Source organism: Anas platyrhynchos, chromosome 3 (genome assembly GCF_047663525.1).
Source record: "Anas platyrhynchos isolate ZD024472 breed Pekin duck chromosome 3, IASCAAS_PekinDuck_T2T, whole genome shotgun sequence".
In the NCBI taxonomy this organism is placed as follows: domain Eukaryota; kingdom Metazoa; phylum Chordata; class Aves; order Anseriformes; family Anatidae; genus Anas; species Anas platyrhynchos.
This window is the reverse complement of record NC_092589.1, coordinates 24,331,994-24,355,604: the sequence shown is the minus strand read 5'-3', so window position 1 is coordinate 24,355,604 and position 23,611 is coordinate 24,331,994. Positions and strand designations below refer to the sequence as shown.

Genomic DNA, 23,611 nt, shown 5'->3' with positions numbered 1-23,611 from the left:
CGCATTTAGCTGTGGAATCTGCACTGGATACAATCTACCCCTACAACAGTAGGGGTTTGTTAATTAGCTTGTTTACAGAAGCAGTTACAGAAACAATGTGGTTCAGCAAGAGCTGGTCAATCAAACCATAGCTGAAGAAACACCAGAGACCCTTTCTACCTGATCTGCTAGGAGACAAAATACCAATAACACCAGCTAGTGGCTGCTGCAGTGTGCTTTTAGTGTCCTCTGTATGCATTTGAGGGAAGCAGGGAGGGACTGTTTTTTCCACTTCAGTTGAAACACTCCTCCTTTTACAAGTACAACTTTGCCAAGAGGAGGAAAAAAAAAAAAGCAAAACTGAAATCTTGCCAGTCTAATAAACATGAAGATTATGTAGATGAAAATCCCAAAGCCCTTAGGCTCTGACCACAGTGTTGTTTAGATGAATTGGCAGAGTCTGAAAACCTTTATCTCATCTCTCTGACCTACGGTTATTCCCTTAAATGCCTTCTCCAGGATCATTCTCCCAGTTCCCATTTTAATGTTTCTCTCCTGTGAAGCAATAAAAAGCTCTCAGCTCATCATGTCCTCTTTAAGTATTACTTGTGAAAAGAGCATTGCTGAGACTGTTCTTGCTGTGGATCAATGTGCTTGTGACCCAGCTTGGGTTGAAGTATAGATGTTGTTTTGGGACATGGTAGACAACAACCTCAGAGGCTGGAACAGTGTTCGCAATAGTGCGCGTCCATCTTCCCATCAGTTTTGGATGCTGCTACCACCAGCTTTACTCATGGTGGTGGGCTCTGTCTGTGCAAGGAGTCCCACATTCATGGTATCAGTCCTCACCTGTGAAAGGCCACAAAGCTTTGCCCTTGAGGAATCTTCTTCCTTAAGTGCTCCTTATGCTTGGATGGAGCTGTCAGGCTGTAGATGATTACCTTATCTGACAATGGCTGCTTTGCAGGTCCCTGTGGGTGTATCCTAGATTCTGGGGTCCAGCTGAGCAATCCTTCTTTGTTAGGCCCAGGTGAAGGCACTCTGTGCTCTTGGCAGCGTGAATTATTCTCCCTTCTAAATGTGGAATCTCCTACTCAGAATTAACATGACAGGTTGAGCTTCTCAAAGCTCTTTGGGCTGATCATGAGTTCAAGCTTGAAAGTAGTTCCTGCATTAGAGGCAGAGCTGTGGTACATCCAGTTGATGTATCTTGTAGAAGAGCAATTTACAGAAGTTGGGTAACAGGTCAAAGATAGAAGCAAAGGACACAGAGTTTCTTTTAGGAGAGAATCATAGTCTGTTGTGTACTGTGTCCATGCTGTGAATAACAGATACTGCCTTATACTGTGCTGTTCTAATCTATGCTAGATGACAACCTGAGTCAATGACAATCTAAGCCTATTATTTTTAAATGAGAATTTTAGCTGTGTAATTCAGGATCTGGACGTTGTTTTCAGGTGCTTATATTTCAAGCTACATTGCTTATGTTTAAGATCCTTCTGACTCTCATGGTTGTTGTAGGATGGAGAAATCATTTGGCTTGTGGGATGCTATTTAAAAAAAATGATTCTTCATGTCTGAATTTATAAGCTGTGATCAGTACCAACAGAGAACTGTAGGTGATCCCATCAGCAAAGTCTCTATTGAGTGCTCCCCTCTGTTTTTCATTTTCACCTCAGACACAAGGGGAAGAAACTGGGACCTTTTCAGAGCTGTAATCTGCAATTGCCCTATGAAATTGAGATTTGAATTACATACCTTGCTGTGCAGGGAGGGCCATCATCTGAAACTGTCAGAGTTGGAATATATAAAACTGTACATATCATAATTTGTCTAAAGTTTTGATCAAAAAGAAAATAAGGGAGATGTCTGTGTCAGCCAAAATGTCACACCTTGCAGATTTAGAACAGAATGAAGTGATTTGCCAGCCTCCATACTACTCACAGGGGCCAAATAAGTCTTTTCCCTATACAATCCCACCTGTTCCTGACACCCCAGCTGCAGCTAGGCAGCTGATAATGCCCAGTGTCACTAATCCACTGGGTCACATACTGAATGGAGCTCAGCATATTGCAGCTTGCTGTCTGTCTTTGAAAGAAAGGCAGTGACACAAGGCATATAGAGTTTATTTGCCTTTTACTATTTATCTTCATCATCTCACTGATTTTCATCTGCAGTTCTGCTCAATAATGGCAGTAATAAAATATTAGGGAAAGGTACCTGGGGACTATATCCCAGAATCGCCAGTTATGCTATCTAATAGATATAGGCTGTTTATCAAAGCTACTGTAGGCAAGAATTTCTTTGAAGCAGCTGTCTGGGGAAAGTGTTTTTCATGAGCCTGGGGAAAGAGGGTGTATATAAAGAAGGTTGAGAGTGGATCTGGAGCTATGTAGTTTTATTTATTTTTTTTAGAGATTATAGGTAGGGTGAGATCATGGGAGGTGAGAATGTGAAGCACAGGTAGCTTGTGAGCAGCCTGTGAAACAGCTTGTGTGAGAAGATCCCAAATATATATTAGAGAAATTAGAGATTTTTTTTCTCAAGCTCTGTTAAACTTTGTGCAACTGCCTATGTAACCCTAAAATTCTTGTGTCTGTTGAACTCACTTGCAAATAATCTGCATGAAAAATTCTATGAATTTAATGCTGTTGGACAGCTCGAAAGTACTGGGCTGTGTAAGGTTATATCAGGTCAGTTCTCACCCTTGTAAACCTGCCAGCCTTGTCCAACACTGATTCAAGAAGAAACACAAGAATATCTGCTGGTGGGAACGGTGACACTTCTGTCAGTGTGGCTCCTGCAGTTCTTGCCTGTTGGTGCATCTCCAAGCTTGAACAAAACATGGTGGTGAATTTGTGATGTAGGAACTGGAAGGGAGCTCACACCATACCCAGCCTTTGCGTGACCCTACTTCTAAGTCATTATGAGCTGGTGAGGTTTCCAACTAGCGACTGATTGAGGTTGGCTCATGTACAATGTAATGCAAAGAGGCAAGCAGCCTCCCCGTAAGTGCTCCTGTTACATCCCTGTACACTTTGCTTGTGTTCAGTGGCAAGTCTGAGAGGGATTTAAAACATGGTATTTACAGTAGTAATGCTTGTCATCCTTTTAGTTCTGATCTGCTGCAAACCCATGGTTTTAAAGGCTGCAAGGTACCCTTGACTTGCACTTTCAAGCTTGGTGATGCTATTTTGTTAAAGGCATGCTTGCTGAACTTACTGTGTAGTGCCTAGCTATTTGCCCAGTAAAACCTGTGTCAGGCATCTTGCACAACAGGAGGGGATATTCTGTGTATGAGTTATTATATCACAAAGGAAAACTTGAGGTGGAAATGAGATGAGGACAAACACGCAGCATTTTGGTGGTGCAGGAACTGAAGCTAATGAATGAGATGGGCCCTGAGTTGTCCATCTGAGCATGTGCAACAAATACACTTCTCAACTGCATGTGATTTTTTTCCCTTGTTTCACTATTGAGCAGTGTTAAGTATGATATTAGTGTTGCCATACAAAAAAAATCCTTCTTGAGTTGCAGGATCAAAAGGAAATGTGCTGGGAAGCTTTGCCCAGAGAGGAGGCTATGTGGACACGAGGTCAGTGTGAGGGGTAGGAAGAAAAGTCACTTTTATCTTTTAAAGGCAGATGAGTTTAATTTGAGATGACAATGCCAGAATCGATTCCAGCCCTTCAGTCCCACCTCTGCCTCTCTGATCATGCTACCAGTGCCAACACAAACATTAGAAAACCAATACAACTTGATGCAGCTCCCAGTTGCCAGTGGAAATGGGAAGGCATGTCAGGAGTGGGAAATGAGTCTGTCTTAGCTGCAGCTGGTTTCCTTGAAGTAGTCATGGAACCACAGCTGATAAATATGGTTACTCACAGGTTGTAGTTGTAGCCATGATTTTTTTTTGCCCCCCAGATTTAACACAATTAAATTTCATTTAGTTAAATATCCTTGTTTTGGGGACACTTGCAATATGCCTTATGTCCCAGTGTACCTGAAGTTATCGGCAAACACTCTCAAACTCATCATGTTTTTCTATTTGGAGATCAAAGAGGAGGAATCCCTGGATTTGGCTCATCCAGGTATGGTGTTATGCTCATTTCCATGCTGCCCTTTAACAGATAGCAAAAGCACATCTAGAAGCAGGAGATGTTGAACTCACACATGGGTACTAGTTCTTAGCTTTGTGCTACAGCAATTCAGTCTCTCAGTTTGCCTCAAGTCCATCCAGTTCCTTTCCTCCTCCTGTCTCTTTGGGCATACATTTTTGGGTAATAATTCTCTCTTTCTTTACTCCAGAGTAAAAATAAGTTTAAAAAAAGTGGGAGGTGTGACACTTGGGGCAGACAGTCCTCTTCTTGGTACCTGGACGCTCTTGTTGGTGTGACAGCTGACAAAGGGTAGTTAGAACAATGTGTTGGTATGGTTTTGTACCCAGTTGCTCTCCAAGCAGTTCTGCTGTTCTGAAGTGAGAAGCATTGAACTTGTCCCCTCCAGTGGGAGCTATCTGTCCCTCCTGGTATAAAAGGCAAGCTGTCTTCCTGAGCTTGGAAAATCATGAGGGGCTTGGGAGCCACCCACTTAGGCAGTTGGTGGTGCAGATGGAAAGCAAACAAAGGCAGAGGAGGGTCAGTAATGAGGAAAAGGAAGGCAGTCCCAGTACATGCTGTTCTCTCGCCAACTTCTGGATGGAGAAAAAGCTGTGTAGGAAAACTGAGGCACACTGCTGTCTGCATAGTGGGTATAATTACAAATATTTGAGGAGTGTAGAACTAATGTTTCTATTGCTTGGATGAAAAGCACTATGCACACTGAGTGTTTGCTGTTGTCAAACTGATCCTATTTCATGATGTCCATCAACAACTGATCTTCTGTTCTATTACTATCTTGCCCATTAGAGGGGTGAGGAGGCATTAGAAAGGTGTTCAGTTTGCTTTCCTTAATGTCTGATTCCCTTGCTGTTGGCTGTGAGATCATTAAGCTTATTCAAAAGGAGTGTGGGCAGATTTGTTTTTGAAAACTTTACAGAGATCTGTGGACAAATTGACTAAGCCCAGGGCATTTCCAGAATGCATATCCTTAATTGTATGAAACACTTTGGAGCCATCTGACGGATTGTCTCACAGTTCAGCCATCTGGTCTGGAAATTTAGGCAAGATTTAGTTTATGGAGAAACTCTGAGTCACTCACACTGGAGGTTCATTAGATGGCTCCTGGGCTGCTCTTTGATGGAGAAAGGCTAGTATAGTGTCACTGCTGATAGTATGCTGATTGAGAAAAACATAAGGTTTTAGGGGCTCATTAGTTTTGATTGATCAGGCTAAAAACAGTTTTCTTGTCTTTGCTAAAAGACTAGTTGCTCACCCTAGTCCAAACCATTAAATAGCAGTATTGTTATTTTACTTGCTTTGTTATTATAAATGTACAAAGTTCACTTTACTTTTAAAACAAATTAATGTTGTCTTTCAGGTAGTTAAGTGTTGTGGTAATCAAGTCTTACAAGCTTGCAACACCTATGTGAGGAAGGGCAGTATGTTTATATCACGGTAGCAATGGGGGGATGTATGGGAAAATGAAGTCACTTAGGAGAAGACGACTTTCACTGAGGAGTGCACCATGCAGGCCTCTTCATGACTGCTGGTTCTTGTGTGCTTGCTCTCTTTCTTGGAGGTTGAAGAACTCTGTACATAAAGCTCAAAATGATTCCTGGGGGGGAGATCAGAGGCTGTGAGGCAACTCTTGTCCCCAGGCCAAGTGCATGTGTTGCACGTGGGCTCAAGCAAGTTCCTCTCTCAATGAGGAGATGGTTAATGCCTGCTCTTGATGTGGTCCATCTGCCCTGTGCTGTCAGGCCCAAAGGCTGTCAGGGTACTGGCTTTCCATGCAGTGAAGTTCAGTTTTCATTTTCTTTTGCATTGATCTATATTCAGTGCTGGCAAGGGGAGTCAGGGTGACTGATAATGAAAGGCAAGACGAACAGTTGGAGAAATGCTCTCAATTATATGCTGAAGCTATTGCTGATTCAGTTTTCAAGACTTTGGCCAATAATAAAAACAAGTATTCCTGTTTAAAATTGTTCTGAGACTAGGGATTTATTTGTGTGCATGAAACTTGAGATATTTGAGCCTAAGAACATGCAACGTGTCCAGGAACACTGTGGGCCATGGGAGGTTCTACCAGCCTGACTCTCAAGAGAGTCACTTTTAAATTTACAAGAGAACCCTAACTTTGATTTGGTTTGAAATCAAATCCTGAACTCTCAATGTCCTCAAACCTGAATTGCATCTGATGACACATCTGGAGGCTATCTGATCCCTCCCAAGTCTCAGATTTAAAGTAAATGAGTCAAAATGAAAAATGAAGTCAGCTGAGCTAGAACTTGTGCTCCACCATCAGATCACAGATGTTTGGTGGTCAGCTGTGCCAGAAGGGGATGCTTTCCTTCTCTCTAGATTTGCCAAAGCATTTCACCTGCAGACCTGACCACCCAAGAGGCTGTTACAGATGTGTGTGTAATATGGGTGACTTTCTGGCTCCCTGCTTCAGGTTCTATGAGTTCAATGTGTCATGGAGCAAATGCTGAATTACCTTTTTCCCCTCTTTGTTCCCCTATCATGTCCCTTTCCCAGCTTTTCCCATTGAGGACCTATCAAAGAGCAGTTTCATTTATGCTGCCAATCTAGTCTGTCACACAAGGGCAGCCCTGCTATGAGCACACTATGCTTGAATAAGATTCATTAATTGTAAGACTTGGAGGAATTCTTTGCCTTTTACCTCCTTAACCTTCCTCTGGCTAGAAAACATCGAGCAGTGATGGCTCTGACTGCCTGGTATGATGCCAGGATGAAAACTCAAGTTTTGATCATTTTTGTGTGCTAAGAGGGGCTAACTCCTCCTGGTTTCCTGGGGGTAACTCTCGGATGCAATGCCATGGAAGTGAAATTACATAATTCAGTACTTGAGGTGGGATAAACATGATCAAAAGCTGAGCCATTTGCCTCTTTCCAGTACTTATTTAGGTGATGCAGCAAGCAATGATAGCTTGCAGCAGGGCTGCAGTTTTGGGGTCTTTTTGATGTCTGAGTAAAAAGACTTGTTGGGTGAAGAGACTGTAAGAGAACCAGGAATAGAACTGGGCAGAACACAACCTGCTGTTGTTTTCTGATGCGCTTCAGAACTTGCAGTTTCTGGAAGAGAGTACAACAGTGGCTTGAGGCCATCTCTGCTTCTATTCCTCAGTTTCTCAGATGCTCAGGGGCCAGTTTAAATTAGAGCAGTCCCTGTGGGTGCTCTTGCAGCTGCTGTACCGAGCTGCTTCTGTTTCTGGAGTGCAGAATGCCTCAATCCTGTCCCCTTCCCTGACATTGCCCCTGTGCCAAGGACAGAGATGGTAGTACCTTGCAAATGTGTGCAGGCCCTGTGCTGCTCTGTAGTTGCTGCTATGTTGGTGGAACAGTGTGTGAAGGCTGAAAAATGCTGATATTATCCCAAACAACCCCCCTCTGGTTACAAAGCAAACAAAAAATATTTTTTTCTGGAAGAACTTCCCATGAAGCATTCCATCCAGCTCTCACAGTTGCATCGCTATTTGGGCAAACCATGTACAATTGAGTTTTCGTTCACTGAAGCCTGTTCAATAGAACAAATTTTCCATCACGCAGGAATGTAACAGTGTTTGTGCTTGATGTTCATGCAGTGTGGTGTGGTCTCTAAAACATCTTGTTTGAACATGAAGTATCAGTCCCTTTCAGCTGAAATGTGGAATTTCCTTCCAAAACTATCATGCAGGTCCTGCAGGACTCTGACCAGGTCTGTGCCCATTGTAGTGATGTGGGTTCTGGACCAGTTGCTGTGTTCTTTGCTGTTCTGTTCAGATCCTGCCAAATGGAGTGGCAGAGCCTTACAAAGACAAGTACTTCGGTCAGATAATGATTAGAGATGAGCCTGCCCAGTCTTTTCTATGCTGTCTGCAGATGCATGTGTTCTGTGAACTCAGGGAAATATGGGGAAGGATATTCTAGTTCATGAAGTGTAACTCCCTGAGAATCTGTTGCATGTTTTACTTTGAGGAAGAATGAATGGTGTCTTTTTCAAGATAATGTATGCAATGGGCTTTAAGAATCTCATGTGTATTCTGTGGTGCCAGGATTTGGCCTGCCTTGTCTCTCTCTGCCTTTTAATCCCCTCCCATACAATGCAGGAGTTGAAGAATGTGCTGTGTACCTGGCTGAGTTCTACTGATGTTGTGTGCACAGAATCAATTCCTGTATTGCTCCATGTTAGGGAAGGGAGAAAGAAGAGGCACACAAATCTTTACTCCTGAAAACCTTGTCTGTTTGGCAGACATCCCTGAGAGCTGTACTTGGCCAGTGTGCTGAAAAGGAGTAGTATTGGTACCAAGAGCTGTAAGTATGGCCAGTTCAGGGAAACCAGCTCCCTCTTTGCCCAGCAGAACCAATGAACAGAAACTCTTGGCCCAGGGGCACAACCTGGGATGTCACCATGCTGTTGGACATTCCAGAGTGCTAGAGCCATGACTCTAGATGCTCTGGTGGCAAGCTGGGCTTAAGGAGGCATCATGTCAGCTATGCCTGTCTGAAAAAGTACTGAGAAGCCTGGTATGGATGGGTGCTGATATCATGGGGTTGTTTGCACTTGCATAGAGCACCCCATGTCTTGCTTTGATTAACAAGCCTGGAAAATTTATCAGAAAAGAAGTAAGGGTTAAGGCGTACACAGTTCATTTTGGAAGGGAACAAATAATTTAGAAAGCAAAAATTGAAAATGTTGATCAAAAACAGACTTTGAAAACAGCTCAGTCTTGCCAATTCCGATGGTACAAGAAGTTTTAGCTTCTTTCCAATACTCCAGGTTTACAAATTCTTTGGGGCCAATTTTCAGCCCATATGAATCAACAAAGCTATTTTATACTGACTTGTGTCAGTTTATTTATGTTTTTCTGCAGCCTGTGCAGCACCAGTGCCAGGTCCTTACAAATAAGCTGTATTTCACCATGCCAGCAGATATTTCAAGAGGCAGTTCCTAGATATAAAATCTTGTGTACTGTGCCAATCCTAGTTGTCAAATCATATCTACTTCTTACCACTCCTTGTTGTCTTGATAGTGTTCTGGTGGATGTCATGACGTGTGGTTGCTTTGGCATCGTGACTCCTTGTTCACACCGCCTTGAGCCTAGTCCAGAGCAGATATGAACCTGGTGAGAGACACATTTCTGAAAGGGAGGGGTTTTCCTCTTCTGTATTGTTTTAGAATGTGCTCTCCACTGCAGTGTCTTAAAATGGATGGTAATGGGCCACTGGTTTGATTTCGGTTGAAAATTGTTCATCTGATATCCATATGAGATTGTGCTTTAAGGATTTAAATAAATGATCAGAGCATATGGTCATTCTAGTGCCAACAGGGAGAGGGAAATGGTATAAGATTCTTACTGAATGTGTTTTTATCATCTATTCTTAGTTTGCTCTCTGAGGTACTTTGTCATTTTTAAGCAATAGCCAAAGAAAAGAGATGTTAAGATGCACTATTCCAGAAAGCAGAAAAGAGGTTTTCATCTCTAGATCTCAGTGTAATGGTAGCTTCAGTGAATACAAAACTTGACAGCCTTTTTTTCAACAGCCACATTCCTTCTCCTTTCTCATTATATGGAGAGAAAGCAAATCCCTGGGAGCTTAGTCATGGATGAAAGGAAGCCTCCTGAGCCAGGTGGCTACAATGCTGAGATCCTTCTAGATCTCAGCACATTGTATGGGATTAGCTGGGGTCAGAGGCTGGTGGAAAGCGGTGGGGCTGCTATTCAAGTCCATGAGCAGTGTCAGGGAGCTGCAGGGTCAGGCTGTTCCTCAGCACAAAGTGGGCTGGGAGATGCAGGGTCCTTACCAGCAAGAGTGCAGTGCCACAACACCACAGTGATGCTGCCGAGAGGCAGCCAAGTTCAGGCAAGAGTCCAGAATGTTGGACAGAGGAGGGAAACAGACCTTCATGGAAATATTTATTAAATTAGAAGAAAATCCTGGAACCTAGTTTCCTCACCCTCTCACCTGTTATCACCCTTTTGCAATGCATGGAGGACTCCCCTGGTCAGACATCTCTTGCTGTACCACAAAACAAATGTGGTCAGGTAGTAGCAAGGCTACAGGAAGGCTTTTATGTCCCTACACAACTCCTGAAAATAGAGTAGTATTTGACTACTGAAGTCAAATTATTGCTTATATTAGAAATGCAAAATCTCGTGCCAACTCAGTGTTACAGCTACATGTTGAAAATAGCTAAAGGGCCGGAAGTACAAAACTCAGGTTCCAGTTGCAACTCTGACTCAGTCCCGTTGCATGTTCCAGGGTTTAGTGTTTTCCCTTCCTGTTTAAGTATACAAATGGTTGGTAGAACATATGTCTATTTCAAGACTTCTCCCAGTTCCCAGCAGATACCAGAAGTGAAATAGAAATTATTTCTAAATTTATTAATATTAGAATGAATAGAGGAAAAAAAAAAAACACTAGCTATATCTAAACTTTGGTATTTTTGGAGTTCGGATGTGGAGCTGAATTTGGCTGTGACCCAACATGAATGAATATGAACATCCTTTGTATTACACTGTCTTATCAGTTACTCATTATCACAAAAAAAAACATTCAAATAAAACCAACATTTGAGTTACTATTAGGACCCATTTCTGGTAAGCCATCAACAACAGAGCAAGTGATGGCAGTGCTCCAGTGAAAACATTTGGTTTAGTTTGTTCTGATTTTTTACATGACCTTTTCATCACCATCACTGTTGTCAGTGTTTTCGGAGGGGCTTCAACCTATATTCCTCTTTTTCTCCTAGAAAGTAAGTAGCTTGTTTGAAAATAAAATACAACAGGCTTTGCTCTACATTCATTCTGCAACTGCATGTTTTTGATGTCAATTTTTTTTTGAGTTTAAAAGCAGCCTTGTCACTTTGCAACCTCTCAGTCAGAATTCCACGTAAGGGCAGTTTGCTTTGTGCTGGTGAAAATCCACTGTAGACACGTGGGTGCCAGCTCTTACTCTCAATGGAAGAAGTGATTTTTTTTTTTTTTGAAATATGTTTTTCCTCAAGAACTGATTTTGTCACACACTGATGAAAGCAAAGGCAAGGTACTGGAATATTAGGGCAGGTGACTGACAGGAAAGCCAGAGAGGGCATTATCAGACACTTTAATGCAGGAAAAAATAATTCTCTGTCCTAGAAGATATTCAGCATGTTGAACAGCATGAATTTTTAAAACTGCTTACCTGACAAGGGATTACATTGTGAAATGTCACATTTACTCCTACTGTTTCATATTTCATAGTACTTTTCACTATGTGCATTTAGAAAAATGACATTTCTGGTCAGAGGCATGGTCTCTCTGAGTTTATAGTTGTTCCAGACAGTTTGAACTCTGTTCCCATTTACGGTGAGGTATCAATGGAAGTCTTGCAAATTTACAGCAGAAGCTAATTCTGACCACTTCTCCTGTAACTTGAACTGTATGAAGAGGAGATGTTTGATAGCCTGAGTGAAAAGATAAACTCCTCTGTCATTTTTTAGGGTGGTTTGGAGGTAGAAGTCTAAATCTCAGAACTTTTATCACCTTTAAGTGCTCAAGTCCTTCTTTGTACACTTCTAGAATAGCCTTCCATAAAATTGGACTACTTTATCTTAAAAACAAAGAAACAAAAACCCCTCAATAGTTATTTTCTGTGAGGAATGATTTAAATCTGAAAACAAGACAGAAAGCAGAAGGAACAAACTACTGACAAAGATTAGCCTATGACAATTAGGTTAAAGAAAGTATAAATATCTACCTATATAAAATGAATAAAAATGTTCTTACTCTTTGCAATGCAGTAGTAAATAAAAGCTCATAATTTTCCCAATTAACAAACCATAATGGTGTCATATTTGATTGTACATATTTGTTATCCCCTCAAGCAAAGAAGAGTCTCTGTGTTGCAGAGGCATTAGCTAGTATGGACAACCATTTATATGTGCTGCAGAATGAAAGTGTTTCCATTCCCCCAGGATCCCTTTTCAGCAGCAGTTAAGGCAATGTGCCACGCAGGAATACAGAGGAGATTGTACATTGTAATTTAGCAAGCCAACAAGGCAAGATGCAGCTGTTGGAGGAAGTGTAGCATAGGGCAAATAGTTAGCAGCAGCTTCACAGCCAATTTTGATAGTAATATTTATATTGTAGAAGTACATGCTCTTACCACCAGCACTAGGACTCTTCTGAAAGACACTGTGAGGAAGGAAATCTTTGATTTCAAAGAGCAGCAAGAACTTCTTTGTTTGTTTCAACTCATGTTTTTTTTTTTTCCTCCCTCCCACAGGAAAAAAAAAGTTCTACAGTGTTGGAACAATGTTTGTTGTATTCAATTATCTGGGGTAATTTGTCTTGCATGATAAAGCTCGCTGTCAGCAGCAGTTAGTTTGCATGATATACATTGTGTTGTTGCCATGTTGAGTAAAGTGCCAGGTATCCTAAGGTGAGTGTCTGCTTGATGTGGCTGGGATACAGGCTCTGAGTTGAAAAATATGGAAAATCCAAAAGATTGCTCTAGAATTTTCCCCCAGTGGAAGGGAGCCGATATTGAACGGTGGGATGTAGGGTCTGCCTTGGGACCCATCACAGCCAAGGAATAAGGCATGCAGTGGATCAGAGGAGAGCATGACCTTGCCCTTACAAACCCTTGTGCCTCCCCTTCACATTTGCCTTCCTGAGAGCTGCCTGTTGTGTAGCAATGCTGACTGGGTGCACAAGCTCGCTGGCTCTTCTGACTCCTGCCTGCCCTTGCCTGACTGCAGCCCTTTCTCTAGAGCGGTCCTGTCACTGATGGTGTTCACCGGCATCAAGTCATGAAACATGCCTGTCCCCAGCCAACTTCAATTTCCGCCACCATGGGATTTTTCAAGAGGGTGAACTTGACCTTCAGACTGAGTTTGAAGAGACTTACAAGTACTAACCCTGCTAAGTGTGAGGTGGCCTTGTGTAGTGTTGGGATGTGCTCCAGACAAGTGCTGTTCCCTGTGCTTTTTCAGCTTAGCACTATATCAGAGCATTGGGTTTTTGCTGCAATTACTGACCCAATTTATTAAAATCTTAATAAGAGCTGCTTATGCTGCAAAGGAGTCAGGAAGTATCTGGAAAATGTCTCATGAAGAGCCATTACAGTTCCCAGTGCATGCATATGGTACTAAAAAGCACTTAACTGCACTCAGGCAAACACATGGCTGTGCCGTTGGAGCTGTCCTGTGCTCAGTGGAGTAGGTGGATGTATCTGCACTAGCACGTGGGCTTTCATATATCAGCAAGAGTTGTCACAGTTCTCCACAGGAGAGAGTGCTCAGATGAGAGTGAGCCAACGCGGTTCGCTTGTGAGTGTAGAGGAGCGCATGTTTTATAACCCACTCACTGCATCTGGCCTTGCCCTAGATTTCACAGGTCTACCTTAATCATCCTTCTGGTGATGGCTTTGATCTTCCACATAACAGCTACAAGCCAGAGTGCTCCCTCTTCCAACACATTTCTGTGACTGATACAAACACATGACAAGGAGCACATTAAAATGAATGAGCTCTGCCAAAACAGAACTTTCTCCTGCACTGTGGTTTGTTCTGGGACAGGATGGAGGGACAGACCACGGGGGAGGAATTGCTCGCTAGTGTACAGCGAGAAGGGCTCAGATGCCACAGTGATGGCAGTAGCATCATAGTTCTGTGCCCTTGTGTCCTTCTGTACTCAAACTCTGCTGCAGGCTGTGCTGGTGCTGTTAAGCTAACATGAAGGCTCTGGTGATGTCTTAACAGCTTACCAACATGGTAGGATCGTCATAGGCCAAATGTGCCAGTGAATGTCTGGAAAAATATCTTCAGTTGTCCTGGTACAGTCTACTTGGGAACTGTTAGGGCAGTCTGGTGGTTGGGGAAGGAATCAAGAGTTTGTCAGAAAGTTTGCTGAGAGCAGCTTTTTTTTTTTTATCTGGAGGGTGAGTATGGAGCAGGCGGGAGGGGAACCATTAATGAGGTGGTTGCTGGTTTTGTCCCTCAGTGACGGGTATCTAGGGCTTTTTTTTGGAGGTCAGAAGACTGTATTCTGCTTACATTGCAAGTTTCTCAGAAGGCGAAATGATTCACACTGTCTGGGAACCTGTGTGGAGAACAGTCAGATCTTTAGTGTCACTGATAAGTAGCAGCCTTGGGCAAAGGGGAGTTGAGCAGCTTGTTCTTGTTGATCTCCTATACAAACTTGGTGGATGGAGGTCTGCAGGTGTGCTGTGAGAGGCTGCTGAATGTGTTGGGGGGACGACCCTGTTTTGGTGGCAGAACAGAATCTTGAAGGCCACAGTACCTGAAGTGAAACCTCTTGTTTCATTATGTGTAAAATGAATATTACAGGTAACACCGCTGAATATGATAATGAGCTTAATGAAGTACATGCTAAACATATATGACATATAGTACTCAACTCTCCATCCAAATCATGCTAAATGTCCACCCCCAAGGAGGGAAAGGTAAGACTGAGATATAGAAGAGCATTAGGATATAAGAGTAATAAAAAAAAAGTTAGTGCTACTTAAAGAGTTACTGTTTAAAAAAAAAAAAAAGAAAAAAGAGCTGGGAGGAGAAAGAAGAAATAGGAAACCTAGAAGAGGCAGTTGACGGGCTGTGCTCCTTCTCCTCCACCAAGACAGGAAGTAGAACATTAGCAGTAGAAAAGAACCATGTGCTCATAAGAAAGTCAAATGTGATTTTAGAAGGCATAGAAAGGGAGTCAACAGCCCCAAGAAGAAGACATTTTCAGAGCGGTGTTTAGAGTGATGGAATGAGACAAAAGAACTTAGGCTGAGTCCATAGGAAACCTGTGTAGCTGTGAGATTCATTACACCAACAGACGTTTTCCCAGGACACAAGGTAGAAGAATCCCTTGCTTGAGTAATTAAAAACTGGTGGGTGGATAAGCCCTGGGAAATAAGTGATTCTTCTTAGACTGGGGGATGGACTTGGACTTTCCAGTCTCTGAGTTCAAGCATTGTGTGTTTGAGGGAACAGAGTAACAGGGCTCCCTTTCTCTGTGCCAAAAGGTCTCGTCTGTCTTCTGTGATTTTCACACCCACAACATGCCAGGCTCTTGCACATGAAGGTGCCGTGGTGGCTGGTCTTAATTATTTTCCTAAGTATTAAAAAAAATGTTTAGGGCACTTATAAGTCATCTTCATGGGGGTGACATGGAGTATTCAAAATAAATTGAGTAGTTGTTCTGAGCACCTGAGATATTAAAAATAGTAAGAGTTTCATGCATAATGAGAAGTCCTACCTCGCCTGACTGAGGGGGGATGGTTTTGCATTTTGAGCAGCTTCCCTTGAGTGAGTCATGTCATGTGTTTTACAGGGGAGAAAGGTGGAACTTCATTATATTTACAAATCTGTTGAATCTGGAATAAGTAACAACAGTCTGGTTGCAGTTAGTGCTTCAGATAGTGCCGTGTGGTTGTAATCAGGCAGAACATGGTGGCTTCTGATTATCTTGGAGTGGGGAACAGAGGGAAGGGGTTTCATCAATTAGCCTGTGAGTGATGATTTCAGATCAAGATAAATCTGATGAGATAACATAAGCAGCAAGTAGTGTGGATATAACATTCAATGTAGATATTCAGGAAACATCAAGACAAAACCAAACCTAAAAAGCTTCAGAAGACAAAAATAAGTTAGGGAAGATGGTAAGAAGATCAGAATATCTCTTGATGTACATATAAGGGAATTTTCACAGTGGAAAGAACACATTATTTCTGACTTCCTTTTCATCCTGAATGCTAGAATCACAAACTTGGCTTGTAGAGTGAATCCTGTTTTTCATCAGATTTCTTACCCAGGATTGTGGCTCAGACAACTTGTGAGGCAAGAAAGAACAGCGGTATTGCCAGCAAGCTAGACTTCTAATATTTAGCACCCAAAAAAAAAATTTGTAGTCCCTTTGCAAGTGACACTCCTATGCTTTGCTCTTTCCAAGACAGAGCATGAGGAGTGCAGGGGATGTGCCCTGGACTGTAGGAGTGATGCTCCAGTCTGTCAGTGCTGGTTGCCATTCCCATTTCATTGGCATGAAGGACTCTGAAAAAGCCTGTTGAAAATACAGAAATCTGACAAGCTTTTTTTGAAACAAGGTATTGATGTACACACTTCCTCTGTTGCATTTTTTTCCTCAGTGTTAACCTACCTAGAACTGTCATGTGTGACTGTAGCTTTTCCTGTCAAGAGGCAGTGTATCATGCTCATGTTTAGGTGCATTTAGTTTGAGCTGTCCACATCTGGGCAGCAGAGTGCAAGTGGAGTCACTTTAGCAGTGTGGCTGCAGAATGTGGAGAGCTGCTCCAAACTCGAGCAGTCTGGCTTTTGCTGCAGAGCAAGCCTGGAGCCGGAACTGCTCAGACTTGGTAGTTATATTTCAGTGGAGATGGATTATTTATGAATTCCCAGTTGTCACCATATTTAAAAACATGTGAAATCTGTTGGTGTGCAGAAAATAAGTCTGGGAGAGGTCAGCCAAGATAGCAAAGTGTGTGAAAATCATGGCAGGCATCCACTCAGTGCTGTAAATCAAGTGCTTTCCCTGGTTTTCAGGCAGATACTTGGTTCTGCTGGATTTGTCATATGATGGCCTCTTAATCAGATAGGAATTCAAGGCCATCCTATTTAGCTCATTCTTATCAGAACCACATGTGCTGTTTTATTATTACTTATTAGGGAAACAAATACTTCTTAACAAATTGCTGAGGCAACACGTATCGTTCTGTGTAGTGTGGAGGGATCTTGGATCCTTGTAAATGAGCAGAGGTTAAGAGTTTGCTCCATTGAACAAACAGGCAAATTTGTCCAGAGCTATTAAATTGAGATCACAGTTTATTACATTACTTTATGTAATAAACCCATCATGCAGTGAACTTTTCTCTATGTGGTCATGTACTCACTGGAGGGTAACAATCATTCGGCCAAATTTTGTTTCAGATAAAAACAGCCCTGGAGTTCAGAGGTGCTCAGATGAAGGGGGTTGATTTGGCTCATCATGCTAGCGGAGAAACAGTTGTATAGCTGTCCGTAGCCTTGGTGCAGGAATCTGGCTCCCAGCTAAATGTAATATTTTGCATGTGCTTATTTTTAACACACTCTGAGGGGCTCTGATGCAACTTTGAAAGTATTTCAGTAAATATTAGTTTTTAATATGGAACATCTGCATGCAAGCATTACAAAGAATGTGACAAGCGTTATCTAGCCTGCTTCTCTATCACCCCATATTAAAACGTTGTCCAAGCTGAACCTTACAGTTCTACTTCAGTCTGTGTATGTACCACAAAAAGAAAAAAAAGATCTGGACTCATTGTGTCTGATTTTAGGCAGTAAACAGACGTTAGGGTTTCATGAGCTCTTTAATCAGGGAAGAAGCCAGCAGAGCTACTGGAAGAAACAGCCCAAACTCTGTCTGGCCATTCACTCCTGCACAGCTCCCTTCCTTCTGGTGCTGCAAGGGTTTGTGTGGCTGTGTGAAGAATGGCCTTGTTTTAACCCAGTTCTCCTATCGGTTTCCCACGTGGAGGCACAGCCTCTTGTGTCAGCACAACAGAAGGGGCAGCACGGGAGTGGGAATGGGGCTACCCTGCATGGAGCTGTAAATATTGCCAGCCTAAGGAGCTGGAGTCAGGGTACTCAAGGAGTGGAAATTTCTCTTGAGCTTTCTCTGTAGTCAACACGAAAATATTTTGGGTGGCTGAATTCCCCTATGGAAGGTGCCTCTTTCTCATGGTTGTTATTTTCTGTGTTATTTTTTCGTTAGTATTGTTTCTCAGAAGTTGATAAACCAGCAAGTACCTTATGAAGTACTACTGAAGCTGAATCCTGTTTCACATCTGACAGCCAATATATTTAAGACAAATATCCTTAAAACCAGCACCTTTCAACAGTAGTGAACTTCATTGCAAATTAAATCCAAACATAAACCAAACTTAAACCATTAATACATTTAGTAAGAATATTATCTTCCAAAAAGTGTTAGCAGCCTGAACTAAAACTGCCAAGAAATGTAGAATAGTTGTACATCTCAGTGTGAAAGATGTATATTAACACATCAGGCATTTATTAATGCTTCTTTATGTTACATTAAGTTTCGTGAGACAGAATTGATTAATAAACTGTCACATTAATGTTTCCACTTGGCCTATTGCTGGTAACACCGCCTGTCAACAGCAGTGTTAACATTATAATGACATTGAACAGGTAGGCAAAAATACTGTGTGTGAGTTAGACTTTTTATAACCTGTTGCTTATGTAGGAAGGACTGGAGGTAAGTGTGTTTTAGCAAGGCATAACTTGTAAACCTTTCTCTCTCTCTCTAACCCCAGTAACGTAAAATTAAAGGTCTTAAAAGGATGGAATTTTGAAGATCCAAAGGGAAAATTTATATCAGCACAACAGATGGTAGGAATAATGCCTACAACAAGTTGTGTCTTAGATGAAGACTACTTTGAAGTGAAGAAATAAATAAAAGGAACTGGAAGTTTTGATGTGTGATAAGCAGTATGGCTTACCTGCGTATCAAGAGACTTCTTGGGAGAACTGTGTGTGCATTGGAATGCTGGCATAAAACAGAACATCACTTGCTCAGAGAAGTCATGTGAAAAAAGAGGAAGGTTTTTCCCTTTGTATCAACAATGCGTTGACATCCAAAAGGTAGGAGTTATACTTAGAGGTATGGAAAAAGGGGAAGAACATGACCAACTTTGTGAAGATAAATTATTAATGAACAATGAAGAGAGTCTTTTGGAGCACAGGGTATTGTAATAAGGGAATTTGAAGGAATCTGAGCTATCCAGAAGTCTGAGAAATGGATGAAAGGAGAGTATGATCCATTCATGTAAAGATGAAATGATGACACCTTTAAAGTTACATGGCCCATCTGACATGGAGGAAAAAGAAGAGTCGTGACATTTACTGAAGTGTTGATGCACAGATATGGAAAGCTTCAATGCTCTCAGGATGCTTTCATGGGATGTATCTTGAAATTATGGCCTTACAATTAAGAAAGTAAAAAGCTCACTTCCCTTGCTGGATAAGATCAGAAGATAAAGGCAGATATGTAGAAAACCTATTATTCACTGCTTGGATTTTGAGTAGGGTCAGCTGAGAGAACTGAGTAACACTGTCCGCTAGAACTTTGAGAGATGTCAATGTGGCCATTTAGTATAAATTTATTTTCACATGCAGTTCACCTGGCTATGTAGTTTTTGTTTCCCCAGTATGGTTACACAAGCAGTTCTTTTCTGCTGAGCACAAGGTTATTTCTGGTACATTTTATAATCTGAAATCTCTATGTTGAAAAAATCTTAAATATTTATTCTTCAAAATGGCTGGGTGTATCCTGTGAGTAGCTGCTGATTCAGAGTTCCATACTTAAAATCTCTGAATTCAGAAATGCTGAGTAAGAAACCAAGTTAGTAATTAATCCTTATGGAATATGCAAAAATTATTTTTAAAAAAAGTTTAATTAAACTGGATTATTAAAATACTATGAGTATATGTGGCTGAGGGCCATATCTGTGAGAGGTTACAGCTATCACTGACTCCAGTGGAAGCTGGGGAATTGTACAGCTTTGGAGGAACAGCTTCCTAAGTCAGTTGGTGTTGCAATGTGTTGAGAAGGGGTGTGACAAAACCTCTTTGATTCCAGCTGCTGATTAGCATATGCCCTTTTGGATAACTGCAAATGCTGCTCTTTCTCTCAACTGTGTATTTTTTATTTTTTAACTCTCAGTTCCCGTAAGAATATTTTTGTAGGTGTGCATTTAGGTGTGTCACAAGCTGATGATTCCCTTTAAAATTTCATTGTTTTAAAACAGGAGGAGTGGGGAAAAAGCTCATAAATCTAACAAGAAAGCAATTTACGGCTATATCCATTATGGGGAATAACCTGCTACAGTGAAATAGCACACCTGGTAATCAATGAGTCATATGTGCTGATAGAAACCATTTTAAAACAGAGAAGAAATAGAACAGTCCACATAAAAAAAAAAAAGAACACAGACCAACCCATAACCCCCTGCAATAACATCTATATCAGTTATAGGTGCAATTCAAACTTAATTTTTCCTTTTTTTTTTTTTTAAATTCATTTCATTTAGTGCTTTTCACTTTCTCTACTGATGTGCTTATGTGTGGGCTTTGGTGCCATTGGGCTTTGGAAGTGTTTAGAGCAAGACTGCAGTGTAGAGGTTACCCTAGCATCCTTCTGAGGAGATTTCCTCCTGCAGAGAACTTGCCTTCTGCAGAGAGTGGCCCACAGCTTTGTGGTGGTGTCTCTGCGACCATCTTCTCTCTGCTGCTGGCTGGGGTCATTGCTGGGGAAAAGGTGGCTGGGTTCAGATTCTTAATCTACTGCTCTTTATTGTGTGGTCGGTGTTGGTGAGTTTTCAGAGTGATCTCTGGACTGTTACGCATAATGTCTTGTACCAGTACATGGTCTGGAATGGCCTGGTGAGTCATAGAGGAAACAAAAACATTTTAAACCCTGTTTGCTTCTGGGTTGGTGCTCTTTGGTCTGCAGGGCTGCTGTTTCTTTGGCATGTCTTCCCCCAAGATCTCGGTTCTTCAGTTACAGGACAGTGTGAGGGAATTTATTCCCTTGCTACCCTCTGTGCTTGTTGGGAAGATGCATGGTTGTCTGCTCTTTCCTTCTCTCTCTTAATTTCTATAAATGGACTAAAAGGAATATGCTGCATAAACTGTAGGCACTCTGCTTTCACAGATCTACCTCCATGCTGATCTTCTACCCAGGCTGCAGTTTTAGTCACCCTGTCACAGATACAAGTCTAGATGCAAGCCTAGCTCAATTAGAACCTTATTTACATGGAGCTTTTCATCTTCCCCTGCAAGCTCTTCAACTTGTGTACTGCTTTGGGTTTGATCCCTGTGCAGGGCACTGATCCCTGTCTGTTAGATTTGTAAGCACAGATGGTTTCTTCTTGTCTTGGGTATTACAAAACAGGACAAGTCTGTGTCTGAGCCTTGATTCAGCCTGTTTAAAATTTCCAGTGAAGTCACACCCCACCACATAACTCCTTGTTTCTCAGTTACAGCATTCTTTGGCCCCTTTTACCTGTTTTTTTTTTTTATTGAAATTTTCCCATCAAGCAGACTTTCCCAGTCTGTCCCTTTGTCTCTGTCACTTCTCTGTTTGAGTTTCTCCCTGCACTGCCCATTAGGTTAAACACGAAATCACTCAGCTTTACTTTGAAGGCCCATCCTAGCCTCTTAGTACTCTCCTTTCCTCTCTCATTTTTTACCGTGATGTCAGCACCGCTGTTCAGTTAGGCTGACCCTCACTGCCCATGCCCAAGGTGGGCATGGGCAAAATGTTCATTACACAGCAAATTCTGCAGTGGGATTCTACAGAGGCAAATACCTGTACACTTTTGCTTGGCTCTTCTGCAGTAAAAATCCAATACACACCACTAAGACTGCCCAGGTAAGGATTGAACAGTAACTTAAATTTCTTTCATTTATTATTTTTTCTATATCTGTTTGTTTGCACTCTGAAGAGTGCTAAGCACCCTCAGCTCTCATAGCTTTAGCATTTTACAAGGTCCTCCCCTCACTATCTGACCTCCCTATCGTTCAGAAGGAGGTTAGTGCTCCAGGCACCGGGAGAAAATAGAAAACTTCAAAGTCTTTGTATTATAATAGGACAGCATATCATACAGTTTATTTTAGCAGGGCTAAGGATCTGTGGAGTTCTTATAATTATTAATGTCATTTCTCCTGTTAAATATTCAGATTGCTGAAATGCTGAGTATTAGTGCTGGGCACTGATGATAAATATTTGTCTTGGTTCCTTGGGACCTGGGAAATCATTTGGAAACTATTTGATAAGGGGTTATAGTGATGCTACAATCTCCTAATCCAAAAAGTCACTGCCAGGCACTGCATTTGCATATGCAAGATGAGATTTTTTTTTTTCCAGAGAGATGACTGGTAATGCTGTTTTCTCTTTTGCTCCTGTCATTGGTCCAGAGTGTTTTATTTCACAGTAGCAAAGAAGGTTTCTTCCTGCTTTCCCCTTTTGCCATTTTTCACCAGCAAAAGCAAATGTTTGTTCTCCAGGCAAATGGACTCCATGGACCCTTTAGCTTCAGTGACTCACAAATGCCTTTATGACTTTCTGCTAGATACAAGCAATGTTGGATGACAAGCAGAGATTTCGAGGGAATGGGTTTCTAGCTCCTTGTGCCCTGGATCTGATCTAGAGCCTATTTACTATGCCTGTAGGAAGAGGCTTCTTGTCTTTGATAATCTTTGTCTTGTACTCCTCATTGTGCTACTGTTCTCAGGGCCTGAGTCCAGAACTCTCATAGAATTAGCTGTGATGCCTCAAAAACCTGTAAAACAGTGGGGAACTTCAGCTTTGACAGTTAGCCTGACTTCATTCTTCCATCATCTCTGCTCTAAACATAATGCTTATTGTGTTACAACAGGCACCCCAAAGCTTGTTTCCTACCTCTCCAGGGTTCAGATCCGTCCAGTCAGAGCTGAAGGTAAATTCTGTGGCACCCTAAAAGCAAGTAAGGAAAAAAGCATTTATGCTTGCTTCCATTTCTGTTTTTCTTCATTAACACGTAGGTTATGAAAGCCTCCTTATTATCAGGTGGGGGGTTGTTTCTATGGATGCAGAGGGAGAAGTCACTCTACAAGATATGGCAGGAGCAGCCACAGACGGATGTGATGTGAGATGAAGGACTGTAGGATTGCTTCTGTTTATCTAGAAGTGTCTGTGCACATTTGGTGCAGGAGAGGCTGTCAAGAGGTAGGTGCATGTTGCAGCATGGGATCTGGGGAGGATCTTTCTAGAAGGTGTAAAACTGGAGATGTTTTGGGAGCAGTAGCCAGTGGATGTGTTGTCACATCAGCTCTATAAGTGATGACTGATGAAGAGCCTGTACAAGCTGAAAAGAGACACCACAACAGGAACACAGGGTTGGTAATTAAAGAAATTGAATTCACATGCTGTTTAGATATTACTGAAAATTGATGTGGATTTTGTTTTCTTGGGAGGCCAGGCCTCATAACTGAGATGTCTGTAAGCAGTGTATCAATCTATGGCATTTATTTAGAGAACTGCAGTCTGGCTCTCACTATAGCCCACAGCCTTTCCCTTTTCCTTCCCATTCCCTTTCCCATTTTTTATGATTTGAATAACTGTAAACTGTGATTCATTTCATGTGGAAATTTCTCACCTACAAATTTGGGGAAATTTCTCCCAATGCCAGGCAAGATGTCTGTGAATGCTGACAAAAACAATGATGTAACTGGGGACAGGGCTGTCAGATGAGGACATTCGTGTCTCCAACAGTTGTGGTGAATAAGTCAAGCCTGTGCGAACCCAGTGGTTAATCAGCTGGGGGGAATTTGCACATCTTGTTTGCCTGAGTCAGCTAGCTACCTAAAGGATTTGCTAATAGTTAAGTTTGCCTGAATCATAGGGCTGCCGGGTGCAGTAAGCATCTGTTCACATCCTGGCTGCTGTAATTAAAGAGACAGGGATGTGCTATCTTTT

At 41.9% G+C, this 23,611-nt stretch overlaps 1 long non-coding RNA gene across 10 annotated transcripts in view; it reads left to right on the top strand.

Annotated features, from left to right (window-relative positions):
* Window positions 1-23,611, top strand: part of LOC106019054 (uncharacterized) — a 177,971-nt gene that overhangs the window by 4,218 nt on the left and 150,142 nt on the right. For all 10 annotated transcript variants that reach the window (XR_011808086.1, XR_005264810.2, XR_011808085.1 and 7 more), the window contains exon 2: window positions 18,408-22,619. This is a non-coding gene — a long non-coding RNA (uncharacterized lncRNA). The remainder of the gene's footprint in view (window positions 1-18,407; window positions 22,620-23,611) is intronic.